We start from the raw sequence: 14,711 nt of genomic DNA, 5'->3' as shown, positions 1-14,711 counted from the left end.
GAACAGTCCCTACAGTATTTTGCGATTGTTTTTCTGATTTCTTTCAAAATAACTGATTTTGTGGAATTAATTACAAAATATTTCCAAGCAATTTTGCATGTATCGTATAACGTCAAATGTGACTTTTAGCTACTCGTCATATACATCACGGACTACAATTGACATTAGTAAGGTTGAGGCAGCAGCGTAGTACAAGTAAAAAACACTGCCACCTACTGGTTTGTTTAGCAGTCATTTAAACCCGATGTTTTTGACCATTTTGCCAAAATAATTTACTATAAACTCAGAGTTATGCATTAACGTGAAAAAAAGTGGAGTGATCTGATGATTGTCTGTGAGTTTCCGTGATTGTGGAAATGGAAAATATTGATTTATGTAATTTGGCGTCAGGAGTCTAGAGGGCCACATAGAAAGCTATGATGGGATGGATTTGGTCCCCAAGCCTCGAGTGTGAAAGTATTCTGTAAGTTGGAAATATAAGGCAAATTATTCATGTTTTTGTTCATTTTTGCAAATGAAAATGTTAAGTGTGTTCTCAATTGATAAAACATCTTATTTGCTATAATTTTTAAGAGTGGGCATACGTTTAAAGTCACTTAAAGCAGTGGTCCCCAACCCCCGGGCCGCGGACCGGTACCGGTCCGTGGACCAATTGGTACCGGGCCGCGGAAGAAATAATTAAATACTTCCGTCTCGGCACGCAACCCACCCCCCATCCCCCCGGTCCGCAGCGAATTTTCGAAGTCTTGACCGGGCCGCGTTACTAAAAAGATTGGGGACCACTGCTATAATGAATCCAAAAAAAAGAACATACAAGAAAAAAAACTTTCTTGTGTGCACCATTGTAGCCAGCTTTCTCTCAACTTTACCTTACCTTCTGTCGGGATTTGAGATTTTTGTGTTTATTTTGAGTTCTCTGTGTTCTGAGTCCCTGTGCTGTCCTGTCCTCCCCTTGATTGTTCCCTGGTGTGTCTACTTTCCTTGATTACCCTCTGTGTATTTAACTCCACCAGCCTTATTCCGCACGTCAGCGCCTGGTCATTGCCACATGCATGGTCCTTATGCTAGACTACTGGATCCTGCGACTTCTGCACCTGGGGCTGGCGGAGTTGCAGCAGGAGGCAGAATGGGAGCTCCTGACGGCGGTTGCCGTTCTGAAAGGCAACACTCTGCCTCCCAAGCCGCACAGTCTCTCCGCCAGCCCAGAACCCAGCTTCTCCAGAACCAGCACCTCCAGAGCCCGCAGCAGCCCCCTCTCCTGTTTCTCCTGCCCCCACCATACCTTCAGCCGTTGCTGTCTCCATGCCTCCAGCCCCTGCGTCCTCCACACCTCCGGTCGTCACCACTGTGGCTGCCGCTCCCACGCCCGCAGCAGCCGTTGCTCCTAAGCCTGCTCCAGCCCCTCGGCGAACAGAGCCCACTCTCGCCTTCGCTCCGGTCCCCATGGTGATGGGTTTCCAGGCGGCCACCTGACACCGGGCCGACAGGGGGCGCGGCTGGGGGGCGCGGCTGATGGCGTGGCCTGTTCCCCGTAAGTGAGCCTTCGGGCCCAGTTAGTGGGTTCTTGGCCCCTAAAGAGCTTCGTAGTTCCTCCGAGTTTCCTAGCGTCCCCTCCAAGCTCCCTAGCGTCTCCTCCAAGCTCCCTAGTGTTCCCAATGTTTCCTCGTTGCCCCCTAGTGCTCCTCTCGAGAACCAGCCTCCTAGTCCTCCTCCAGATTATCCCAGAGACTCCTTGTCGCCGCCTCCTGTGGCCCGGTCCCTGCGCCGACGTCGCCTGGCAGACCCGCCTCCCACACCCTGGCCTCTGTGCCGACGTCGACCTCCGGGCCAGCCTCTAGGGGCCCGGCCCCAGCACCGACGTTGCCTGCCGGACCCACATTTGGCTCCTTCCTGTGTCAAAAACCACCCTGCTGGGTTGGTTTTTGTTGTTATTTGGACTCTGGCCCCTCGTCCTGCGCCCCTCCACCCACCCTTGTCAGGTCCTCGTCTCATTTGGTGTCATCGTGCTGTCTCTGTCTTTACGCCGCACCTCCTGGTTCCCGTCCCCAGTGCCGCGGATGTCCTCTGGACCTTCTCCGGCGCCGTAGACGCCCGCCGGACTTTCCCCGCGGGTTCCATCTCGGTGCCTCCGCCCACCCTGATGGGTTGTTTTCTGTTGTTTTTGGACTCTTGGCTCCTTCTTGTGTCTCCGCCCACCCTGTTGGGTTGTTTTTTGTTGTTATTTGGACTCTGGCCCCCCGTCCTGCGCCCCTCCACCCACCCTTGTTGTGTTTTGTTTTTCAGACTTTGAACCCTACACTGTATTGGTCCTGTACTTTTGTGGCTTTTTCATAGACATAGATGTACCCATTGCTGCAAACGTCAGCTGCACAGTCGATCGTTTCCAGTGATACCCGCTCATCCTCCGCCTTAAACACCAGTTCTCCACACATCAGATATGTGTAAATGCTGCTGGTGTCAGAAGCAGTGGAATGTCTCCAGCAAATGACAGAGGACAGATGATATAACTGAGTTCCATTTTTCACAGGAACTTCCAGGGCTGGGTCAGGTATCACAGGATGTCTATCATCTGGACTGTCCGGCCATGGCAGTATCAGGGTCATCACATCAGTGTCATTAAAAAAGCAATCCCTCTTTTTGTTGGACTTGCAGGTGTCGCAACTTTCTAAAATTAGACTCCAATAATCCTCCAGAAGAGCTGATGTAGTGTCATTTTCTTGTTCCTTTGGCAGAGGAACGACAGGACCAAGGTCACGAATAATTCGTGAACACTTCTGACAATGTTCACAGTAGTCAGTTATATATATTTTAGTGTTTGTGTAGATGCCACACTCTGCCAGATAGTGCAACATGTAAAACAACAGGACTCCTGGCCTGTCCTGATGTTTCACATCCTTAATTTTCAGAATATCAATTAGTTCATTCTGAACAGCAAACACTTCATGTGGAGGAAAGTCTCTTCCTGGATGGCACATTGCTGTGAAGAAACATCTCGCAAACAATGGTGTCGCTGAAAAAAGTTCCGAAATCTCCTCAGGATGCTGAGCCACAAACCTTCTAACAACAGTCAAGTTAATGACGCTTTGCGTTGTGGAATTCATCCAACAGTTAAAAAAGGAGTTGGAGAATTTACAAAAATACATGGCTGGGTAAATATTTACGTCCATGGCATCGAAATCGTTGGTGTCATTCTCATTTCCGTCTTCTGAGTTTTCTTCTTCAGAAGACGATTCCTCTGATGAAGAAAGCTCAGGCACTTCATCAAAATGTGGCACAACATCATCCTTATCTTTAGTGTCCAGGTTCTCACAATGGTCTGTGTGACTTTTAATTTCTGTGTCCCCAGAGAAGGTTTCAATTTCCAGCTCCACTTTGCTATCAGGAAGACAGATGCTTTCCAAAGCAGCAGTTTCTCCAGATGTCTTTGCTGTCAAACACTTATTGATGGTAACTTCCTCAACTTTAGAGGAAGCATCGATGTCCTTCTGATTTTCAGGAAAAATGTCAAAACTCATGTACTTCCCTGTCTTAAACTCTACGAATTCTCCTGAAATCATATCGTCTTTTACATCGTCTTTGGAGACAATGTCAAAACCTGAGGACTCAAATCGTTCATCTTCAGATGAACTCTCTGAAGAACCATCACTGTGTTTTTCATCGTCTTCGGAGACAAAGTCAAAATCAGAGGACTCAAATCGTTCATCTTCAGATGAACTCTCTGAAGAACCATCACTGTGTTTTTCATCGTCTTCGGAGACGATGTCAAAACCTGAGGACTCAAATCGTTCATCTTCAGATGAGCTCTCTGAAGAACCATCACTGTGTTTTTCATCGTCTTCGGAGACAAAGTCAAAATCAGAGGACTCAAATCGTTCATCTTCAGATGAGCTCTCTGAAGAACCATCACTGTGTTTTTCATCGTCTTCGGAGACAAAGTCAAAATCAGAGTATTCAAATCTTCCATCTAAAGATGAGCTCTCTGCATAAACATCCTTGTGTTTTACACATTCTTCAAAGAAATCTTCAAATCCAAAATACTTCATACGTTCATCTTCAGATGTGCTCTCCTTTGAAACAACACTGTGTTTTACATCGTCTTCAGCGACGACGTCAAAATCAAAGTGTTTCGAACTTTCATCAGTTGATCTCTCTGCTGGAAGGTCTTCATCATTAATCCGATATCCCAGCAACTTTTCTACTCCCTTCGTGACAAGATACCCAAGGCCCCAACCGATGGTTAAAATCATCTTGACTGTAGTTGAAATGGTTTCTGCAATCACTGTCCGAAATCGTCTCTCTATCAAAGTGTTGTACCTCCAACGGCGTTGAAAAGCAAACTGAGAATTCTTGGATTCCAAATGATAATAATATTCGCTTGAACCTTTATGACATCATCGATAAGAACACCGATGACATGATGATGTCACACGACCTGTGTCAGGTTCTTGTTTGTTTTAGTTGCTATGGAAACACAAGGAGTTATGTATGAGATAAAACTACTGTCAATTAAAAATGCATGCGTAGACATCTAAATTTGTGAATTTAAGTCAGCAAATGTGCATAAATGTAAGTTTTGTATTTGTCCTGTTTTTCAACTCATACGTACGTGTAACTTTACCTATGAGAATACTCGTAAACAAATAAATTAATACAAATGTTTTTGATTGGTTTTATAGAGAGTAAGTATTTTCCCAGAAGTTAGACACACATCAGTCACATTTAGAAACTGGCTCTAAACCATCTGCTTGATCTATTTTGAACTGGGAGTGAGGAGGATCCTCTTCAACTTATCATGTCTTGCCTTAATTACTTGCTGTGTTCATAAGGAAAACATTTAACAACGTCTAATAATGACATTATTATTGTTTTTTTTTTACATTTGAACTCAGTGAAAAGGATGAGTCACCAAGCAGATCATCAGCCAAAGAATTGTATGTCTAATCTCACCTTATTTATTTATTTTTCAATTTTCTCATTTTCTAACACCCCCATCTCAGCCTCTTTTCTGTGTTTTTATGAATCGCCCCTTTCAGAGATCTTCTGTTTACTCTTACCACTGCAGCATAAAGTGACACCCTACCCAAAACATTTGCAATGGAGATTTTATTCTTGAGTTTGCTTCTTTGATTGCATTGCAAGACCAGTTAATGTGGTTCTTCCAGTTTAGCTGCGTTTTGTCGCCCTCTCCTGGTCATTTTTGAGTAAATGAGTTTTTTTCTCCTGTTGTGTTATTAAACATGTTGCAATAATAAAAAAAGAAACATAATAAAAGTAGCAGCAGACAATAACTGAACAGTTTGCCAGTAATTTGTGGCACTTCAGTTTAAGTTCAATTTAAATTAAGACCAGATCAGTTTTTATATTTTTTATTCTCTTACCATAAAACTAGGGTTTAATTTCCTTTTATTCCTGGACTCAATGAAAGAATGTCATGTCAGCTTCATCTTCAAAACATATTTACTTTGAAAATTGGTGACGTGTTAAATTCTTGTTACTTGAACATAAACGAAACATAGAAACATAAACAATGATAACTCAAAATGCTTTTCTGAAATACTGAGTGAGGTTTCTGTGTAACGATAGGCTGTTCTAACTAAATGTTGTATTTTTACATGAGAAAATGTCAACCATTCATTAATGCATTAGTGTGGATTATCAGTCATTAAGATGAAACCATCCTAATGCCTTTAGCTGAACTGATGTAATTATTCCTGTGCTGCGGTTGTTACCACATCTTCATTTCTTGTTTTCTCATTTGGATTTCTTTCTGAGGTTGGCAAGTAGGACACGGCTTGTTCAGATCCACATCTGGGTAGAGCTTAGTAATCGTTTACTTAACTGATTTTATCTCTTTCAAAGAGTCCAAACTCAAAGAAACAAACTTAATTCATTGTTTATCCCAGTTTGTAAACAAGGAGAAAGTTTAGTTTCAGGACAAAAAACGTTAAGCATCAGTTTTTTCCTCAGGACATTCAAGGCTGTTGCTTCAAAAGACCAACATGAGCTCAGTGTGTTTGGAAAGAGGATTTTAAGTGTTTGTAGTTTATGTAAAATTGTGTCTCATCCACACCACCTTTGGTGCTACAATCCAACTATGTATACACTGTTATCCTTTGCTGTATTTTCTACAGTTAAATACCACAAAATGCCCAGTAAAACTACCATAAGACATCTTTACAAGTAGTTACTGTAATTTGCATTGCATTATGGGTATAGTACATAGTATTACAGTAACTTACTGTATGTTTTGAATTTGCAGTAATTTACTGTTTACACATTACAGTAGTGGTACTGTACTTATAATATACAGTAAGAATTATATTTGATTCCCAACGGTCATCATACACTGTTAGCCTTTGCTGTATTTATTACAGTTAAATACCACAAAATGCCCAGTAAAACTACCATAAATAGGGTGACCATATTTTCAGTTGGGAAAACCAGGACACGTTGCAGCGAGGGGGGGGGGGGGTCTGAAAGCGGGGAAACTCTTTTGTAAATAGTAGGTAAACATACATTTGCGCTTTCGTATGTTGTTGGCGTACTGACAGCCACGCTATCTATCTTCTGATTAAGAACATGGCTGCCCGCACTGACGCGGCTCAGGGATTACGTCACACGCAGCGCCGTGCGCAGTGCCCTAGTGCCTGTAAATATAATGGTCCAATGAAGGTAATTTAAAAAACAGGACATTTCCTCACTTTCTAAAAAAAAAACCCGGGACGCCCGGGACAGGACGTGAAATACGGACATGTCCCGGGAAATACGGACGTTTGGTCACCCTACCATAAGACATCTTTACAAGTAGTTACTGTAGTTTGCATTGCATTATGGGTATAGTACATAGTATTACAGTAACTTACTGTATGTTTTGAATTTGCAGTAATTTACTGTTTACACATTACAGTAGTGGTACTGTACTTATAATATACAGTAAGAATTATATTTGATTTCCAACGGTCATCATAGCTGCTTCATCGTGGTTCCCTGTTTCTGTATTTTTACTCCTTTAGTGGTTAACATATTTTTAAGGCAGAAAGAGAGAATCTACTTTTGTTTTTTTCCACATACTAGCTAACATTAACATGCAGTTTATGTAGCTACGTCATCAAGCGTGGCTTCGCTTCCAACTGTTTTCTGATGACGTTTGTTTTAAACTCCGAAGCTTTTTCTCTCCAAGTGCAGCTCTGTCTCCGTGCTGTGGGCTCACACTGCTTCAGCTCTTCAAGACAGGTAAGAAAACACTTCTTAGAAAACTGTTTGAAGCCAAAGCCTAGTCTGGAAATGTACATTTTAGATGGAGTTAACGTAACTTATAGCATCATGCTATAATGCTATAACTTAGCATTTTAGCATGAGCTGGTTTGTGCTGGTTAGCCTGGTAAAATAACGTTACCTTTACGTTACTAACTCTGGTGTTTTATATAACTGGCATATTGCAACGTTATAAGTTACGTGTCTGTAAATGAGGTGAAAGAAAGGGAAATATGATGGTGTTATTTTTTGAGCTGGTTCGGAATTAACGTTAGCTAAGGTGCTAATTTTACCGTTGAAGGTTTTAGCTTGACTTTTACCGCTTAATCTTCCTCGGGCGGCTTTGGGTTGAGATGAGCTCAGTGCTGAGTGTCTGTTAGCATTGTTGCTACATCCTTCATCGAACAATATAACCTTAACTGATAATTGATCCCCCCCCCCTTTTCTTTTCTTTTTTTTTTTTTACATCTAATGACTGTTCATTTGTTTAAACCATGATCTTGCAAATGTTAAAAGTGCAGATTAGCTACAGTAGGTCAGCAAGGATGAATTTCTAACTTTGTTCTTTTTTTTTCCTTTTCTTCAGATGACTTTTTGTTTTAACTCCCAAGCTTTTTCCCTCCAAGTGGCTGTGCAGTTCTGTCCTGCTGGCTGCTAACATAGCTTCATCTCTTCAAAAGACAAGACAACTGGTAAAAAGCTCTTCAAACATATTTGAAGCCACAAAATAGTCTGGAAATGTAAAGGAGCAGCTAACCTAATCTATAACTTTGAGCTTGCTACAGCTGGTTAGCCTGCTAAAGTACCATTACATCTCCAACATAGTGTATAAGAGTCTGTAAATGAGGACAAAGGTGAAAAACATTAAAGTAGTTTCTGTTATTTTTTGAGTTTGTTCAGCCACAGTGGCAGGTGGACAAAAAAGTTAATTTCCAACCCTGGTTACATATAAGGACTGTTCACATGTTTAAACCATGCTCCTGTAAATTTAAAGTTAAGTCAGTACTAACAGGTGCAACTATGTACAGGTGTAAATTCTGCAACATTTGTACTTCAGAATTTACTGAATTTCGTAGTCATGTGAAGAAACATCAACACACAGCTAATTATCGGTTTGCATGTGGAATAGAACACTGTCCTGCTTCCTTCAGAACATTTTCTGCATTCAGGTCCCACATGCACAGGAGTCACCGCCATTGCAGAAGTCAGACTGAACACTTGTGGAATGTAATGCTTTAAAAAATGCATTTAGCCCCACAAACTGTCATTCACATCCGCTGTTTCAGAGTGGTAGCAGGATGTAGGGGTAAAATCTAGTCTAGTCTCTGGGATGAGGTTCTCAAAAACCTGTTGTAATCTGGGTGAGCTGGCCCTTTAAATATAAATTACTACCAGTAATTCATATTTAAGAGAGTTTTCCTTTTATGTTTTAAAGGTATCTTCCACCAAGATGTCTGTTGAAATGGAAATGACCTTACCCACTACACCAAGGGTAATCATGCTTGGTAAGAGGAATATTTTCTATCACTATAATTTTTTCGTAGCAATGTATGTAATTGTTATGGTAGTCTGTACTTTTACTCACTAGCGTTAGCCTGACAAGGGTTTGTCTATTTTAGGAAATAGCTTGATGTCTGCAACCCGGTGGATGGTCAGTATGGAGGAGAAGGTATTTTTCCAGCCTGAGCAACTACATGACTTTGCCAGCGTCCTTGCTGTCTTTTTTGGGTCATATTCTGTCTTCAATCTGGAGTATCAGGAGTCAGCATCCACCGCGCTGGAGATGATACAACGGCAAGTACTCTACACCAAGCCATTTATGAATTAAATTTAATGACAGTTTGACTGATGACGAAGAACCATAGCTGATTGCTGTATTGTACGTCTTCATTAAAAAATACAATTAATGTATTTTATTTCTGTTAAAAGATTCTTTGTGAGGATCAATCCAGATGTTGGTACCAAATGCACAGCCAAAGTCGGTACAAGCCGCAAGACGGGAAGTCTTGTCAAGAGGAAAGTAGTCAGTGTCAACTCCCAGATCACCACCTTCTTCCAACAACTTGCTGAATTTGAATGGAGGACTTCCAACTAGGTAAGTATTTTACCAAATGTAAATGTTTATTATTTTGTTGTCTTTTCCTCCTATCTTGCATGCTCTGACTTTACTTTAGCCTTTTTAATCTGATTTTAATGATTATTTAGAAATGGCATGTGATTCCTACACAATAGCCCTTTAGAGTAGCCTGCATCTTTTCTGTGTCCGTGGTAAAAAGTGGATGTCGCTGCATCTCTTAATAAATCACAGAAATGTATAAGTGTGTAGTCGTTTAAGTGTGGTGTATTTTTATACTATGCAGTTTTCAGTTTATTAGGCACACCTTTGCAGTAATCCGTCAGCACCAACAAAATGACTAAAAAGATTGTTGTACTTCATCGTCCCCTTGGGGACATTTGTAGTACGCAATCTTTTGAATTACTGAAGACTGACTGACTGCTTTTGCCATAAACAATCCAAAAACCTGAAGTGAAGCCAGTCCTGCTCATTCTTTATGCAGCTTCTATTATCACTTCAGTCCAATTGATTTTTTTTAAACAAATTATCAACTTAATGCTGCTTTATGACAAAGATTTTATGCATGTGAACATTGTCACTTCAGCTTAATTTGTCAACTTCCTGTTGATTTGAAAATGTAGATAACTTCCTGACCATCTCATGACCTCCCACATTGTCTGTCTTATTCTTTACAGTTCAGCTTCCACAAGATGGATCCCACTGATTTTGTTTGACGAATGGAATAAAAGTTCTTCTGATGTAGGAAATGTGTTCTATGGTTTTGTTGTTTTACAGCACACTATATTGTATTGTGACATTGTTTTTTATGACATTGCGAATATGTAAATGGATTTTATTTCTACGAATCTGCTGAAAATAAATACCTGTTATTCACAGTACTTGGACTAAAATTTCTTTTATGAAATTTTTCGGTTTATGGTAAAATATTCTTATCTTAAAGAAATGTAAACTTTAATTTACAGTAAACCTGACATTATGTTGTGAAACAAGTTTACAGTAGACCAGCTTTACTATAAAATACAATTACTGTATTATACTATAAAATACAATTACAGTAAAGCAGTTATAACTGTAAAGCACACTCACAGTAAAAATTAACTGTGAAATATAACAGTAAAGGTACTGTAGAATGGTAATTACAGTAACTTACTGGCAACACTGTTGCCAGTAAGTTACTGTAAAATTACAATAAAAGGTCTAACAGTGTATTATACATAAACTGCGACATTTTGCTAATTGTAGAAATGATTGCTTACTTTTGTTTCTGCTCAGCACAATGAGCCATGCACTGCCTTGCAGGAAACGGTTGTAACTTCAGTGTATTTATTTTTGAAATGCCACTCTGGCAATAAAGCTGTGCACAATTGTGAAAATGAAGGAAAACTAACTCGGGGCTTGCAAACATTTTACAAGCAAAAATCTAAAAACTAACTATTCAGCCCCCCTCAGACGATGCTTGAGCTGCTGCCTGTCGCTGCGATCACAGCTGCAGGTTACGTCTGCCTTGCTCTCCTCAGTCTCACTAACTTTTCCTGGCCAGTAGAATCAAAATGATCCCCACATCATCCTGCTGCCACTGCCATGTTTCACTCAACACACTTTGTTTGCAGGGATAAAATATTGATTTAAAAAATGAAAGAAGAAAAAGGAAAAGATTTTCTTCACTTCTGATATTATTTGAATAAACATGCAGAAAACATTCATATGATGAGCCATCAAGACATCAAGCTGCTTATGAAACACAAAAATGTATACACAATGTACAGTGGTAAAAATAACATAAAAACACTGTTAGAATAATTAACAAGAAGAAAAGCTAAACTCTGTTGTGTTCATTTACTGATCTATTGTTGGTAATATTGTAGCATTGATAGAAAACATACATTTTGCAAGTTTTCTGAAACACAATTTTTTACTATATTTAAACCATAATCTTAAATTATAATAACCTGTTGTTACATTCGGCTTAAAGCAGAACTTACAAATACACACAAGGGAGATCTGTCCCCGGAAATCAGGTAAGGTATGCTACACCATTAATTTGGAAAAATAAATAAATAAATACCCAATCACTCAATAAGAAATAAGTTGATCCTTAGCAACAATTATTTATTCAAAAAGAATTACAATACTACAAAATAATAATAGCTTATCTTGATAAATAGATCGATAACTCCATTCCCTCAAAAAAAATAATTATGGTTACTCAGTTTCAATCAGCAAAAGACCTAATTAATTAAATGTCCAAAATTTTCCCATCCTTATTTCAAAGAGATTATTGTCCACAAAGCAGTTCCATATCCTCGGAAAATAAACAAAGTCCTGGAAGTATTTCCCCAAATCCCGATCCAAAACGAAAAATCCTAACGTCCAAACCCCTCCCCAAAAAGATACGGAAAAAGAGTGGTACCACCAAAAATCCCCAAAAAGAAAAGTACAGTCCAGATCTCACCGGGAGCGTTTCTCTTTCCCCTCGGTGGCGTCCTCTCGCACTGGCGGCGTCCACTTGCACCGGGCGCCGTTTCCTGGGTGCAAACTCCGATCCAGTTCCTAAAATACCATCTGTGGCACGGGGCGATCTTTGATAGCTGTTTTTGATGTCTTTCCTTTGATTTTTACTAGTTTTAAACGATCAGACAAGTCAAAACTCCCGCTGCACAGATCCCACGGTCAGCGTCTTCCTCCCCGCTTGCGCCTCTTGCGCCGACGCACACGCCCCTTTTTTAATTACTAATTCGTTCCACACACACCTGAACATATCAGGATTTACCCGAAATCAGTTATAAACAGTGGAAAATTGGAATACTTTTTAACAATGAAATCACAGCAACTGTTCTACACGACAGGTTGATACATTTACTTTTTAATGTATTTATTTAGGAAAAAACAAACATAGTGGTTATGTTACACTGTTTAGATTTCACTGTGTTGTGTAATGAATTTATATTTTCTATTAGTTTCACTTTCTGAAATGATAACAAATATATATGTACATATTTTTTTCATAATACTGCAATGTTTGAATGGTACTTGCATATTATATCCTTTGAAATGTTAAAGCCTGAACATGTAAACTCTAATTTAAGACCAGGTTGGTCAGTCGGCTGATTTACTCATTAGCGGAGCTCGAAGACTGAAATGCGTTCTCATCAGTCGGATCCATCATTGGCTGGCTGCAGCAATCTATAAATAAAAAGAGACAATCTGACCCGTTCTTTCAAAATTTCATAACATAATAAAATGAACTTAAGGTGATTTATTTGGTCTCACCTGTTGTCTGCTGAGTTACATACAGCCTTCCTGTGAAGTGTGGTAAAAGTCTCATTTTTAATTACTTAACTACTTTTAGTTTATAATGACAAAATCCTGACTTCTCTGGTTTTCACTGCTTAGCTGTGTCATTTCTATATTTCCTCTGTCCTGTTGTACAAATGCTTTTTTTAAACATTTTATCTCCAAAAATGTAGAAATGTTATGGATGAAATGAGCAACTCACCAATCGGTAAGATGGGTACCAGTCTCCACATCATCTTAGATGGTTTCTGAATTTGTTCTTCATAAATGAATCTCAGAGAACTGAATAAGATATGAGGAAAAAAGTTATTTGCACAAATTCCTTCTCCACTGTGAAACTAATAACAGCTGAATCATCTAGTCATGTTGAATTCATGATGTGCATCACGCAAATCTCCTTTGCATTAGAAATCTCCTCTGAGGACAATAGTCTTGTTCAATGTGCCCCTTTTTTTAAATTTGAGCCCCTGCCCCTCCATAGGTCTCTGCACGGCCCTGCTCCCTCCCACCCCGGGCCGTGGTAATAAAAGGTTGGAGACCACTGTTGTTAAAGTTTAAGGTAGAACATGTCAAACTTTAGTCTTTCATGACTGGCATCCTCCAACTTTTAGCTGTTCCAAGTCCAACACATCTGAATGAGATAACTGAATGACTTACTCATCCACTCAACTTTCTACTGTGTCCTGCTAATATGCTAATTATGTGCAATAGTTGTGATTTAGGTGTGTTGACACAGAGATGCATCTAAAAGTTGTAGGACAGTGCTCTCTTGAGGACTGGAATTGGAAACAGCTTGGGCCAGTTTTAAAAACCATCTTTCTTTTTTTTTTTTTTTATCATACATTTTCAGTGGCTTAAAATCCCTCCAGCAAAACTCCAGAGAGATTTCTGAAATTAGCACTTTGGATCAAAGCTGGTCCTCCCTTCCCTGTTTCACAGATTTCATTCTCATTTCTGTTGTTTACAAGAACGACAGCCAAGTCCTTGGAAAGATATAACGTAAAGTTGGCTAGCGAACTGAGACCAGCTAGTTAGCCGACAAATATCAGCTTTCAGAGGAGCAGAACAGCATGAAGCCATGATATTCTACACAAGTAGCACATAAATGCTTCTGCTAAAGTCAGCAGGTGTTTGCTCCTTTAACTACTTCAATCTCTATGTTCATCTCTTAAAAAGTAATTGGCTCGTTTTAAACTGACACTGACTTGAACTTTATTTGACCACTTGTGACTGAAGTACCATTTAATTCTTTTTTCCCCCTCTTGAGTAACTCAAGGTCTCAAGTATGTCAGTTAACCTTTGAACCACAGTTCCTAGGTTAACTCAAATACTTAAAACAAAAATGTCCTTCAAGAAATAAACAAAATATTAACTTGGGCAGGAAGCTAATGTTTTGTTTATTTCTTGAAGGACATTTTTGTTGTAAGTATTTGAGTTAACCTTGGAACTGTGGTATGGAATATGTAGTAATAATAATAATAAAATTGGGTTTCAAAATGTAATAAAACAAAATTAAAACTGCATTATGTAATGATCGAAAATTTGATCAAATCCAATTTTCAATCCCTTAAGCCACACATGTAATAACATTGTGTGGCATTTATTACAAAATGTGAAAGTAGTTATTAGGGTCATTGTAGATTCATATAAAGAGAAGAAGTAAACTTCTGGCAAAAAAATCTCAGACACTTTGAGATTAATCTCAGAGATTTTCTAGAAACAAACTTTTACGTTTCTGAGCTTGAAAAGTCAAAAAAAATTCCTAGAAAAATAAATGAAATTTTGAGATTAATTTCCACGATTCCTAGAATATTTCAGAGTTTCAAAGTTCGAAAATGTTCAACTTTTAGAAATTTTCAGAATTTCATAAGTGGAAACCTAGTAAACCTATATTACTATCGGTGCCAACTTGGGCTTTGTACTTTAGAAGAGAATAGTCCTTTATTAACTTTTGCAAAACCAAATGATTAAGACAAAGAAAAAAAGCACATCTTCATTATTTATTCAGCGCAAGTTATTGAGTTGATTATGTAAACTGATCAATATCTGGGTAAAGGAAAACATTTGATTAAATCAATTAAATTAT

At 39.2% G+C, this 14,711-nt stretch overlaps 1 protein-coding gene and 1 long non-coding RNA gene across 2 annotated transcripts in view; both read left to right on the top strand.

Moving 5' to 3' along the window:
• LOC102226091 (phosphoglucomutase-1-like) overlaps positions 1-14,711 on the top strand; it is a 28,065-nt gene that overhangs the window by 1,301 nt on the left and 12,053 nt on the right. The gene's annotated exons all lie outside the window — the stretch shown is intronic.
• Positions 7,923-9,043, top strand: LOC111608831. The gene is made up of 3 exons (XR_002752874.1): positions 7,923-7,946; positions 8,690-8,759; positions 8,874-9,043. It is a non-coding gene; the product is annotated as an uncharacterized LOC111608831 (long non-coding RNA).

This window comes from Xiphophorus maculatus, chromosome 6 (genome assembly GCF_002775205.1).
Source record: "Xiphophorus maculatus strain JP 163 A chromosome 6, X_maculatus-5.0-male, whole genome shotgun sequence".
Taxonomy (NCBI): domain Eukaryota; kingdom Metazoa; phylum Chordata; class Actinopteri; order Cyprinodontiformes; family Poeciliidae; genus Xiphophorus; species Xiphophorus maculatus.
The sequence above is the reverse complement of the archived record's forward strand: the minus strand, read 5'-3'. Positions and strand labels throughout refer to the sequence as shown.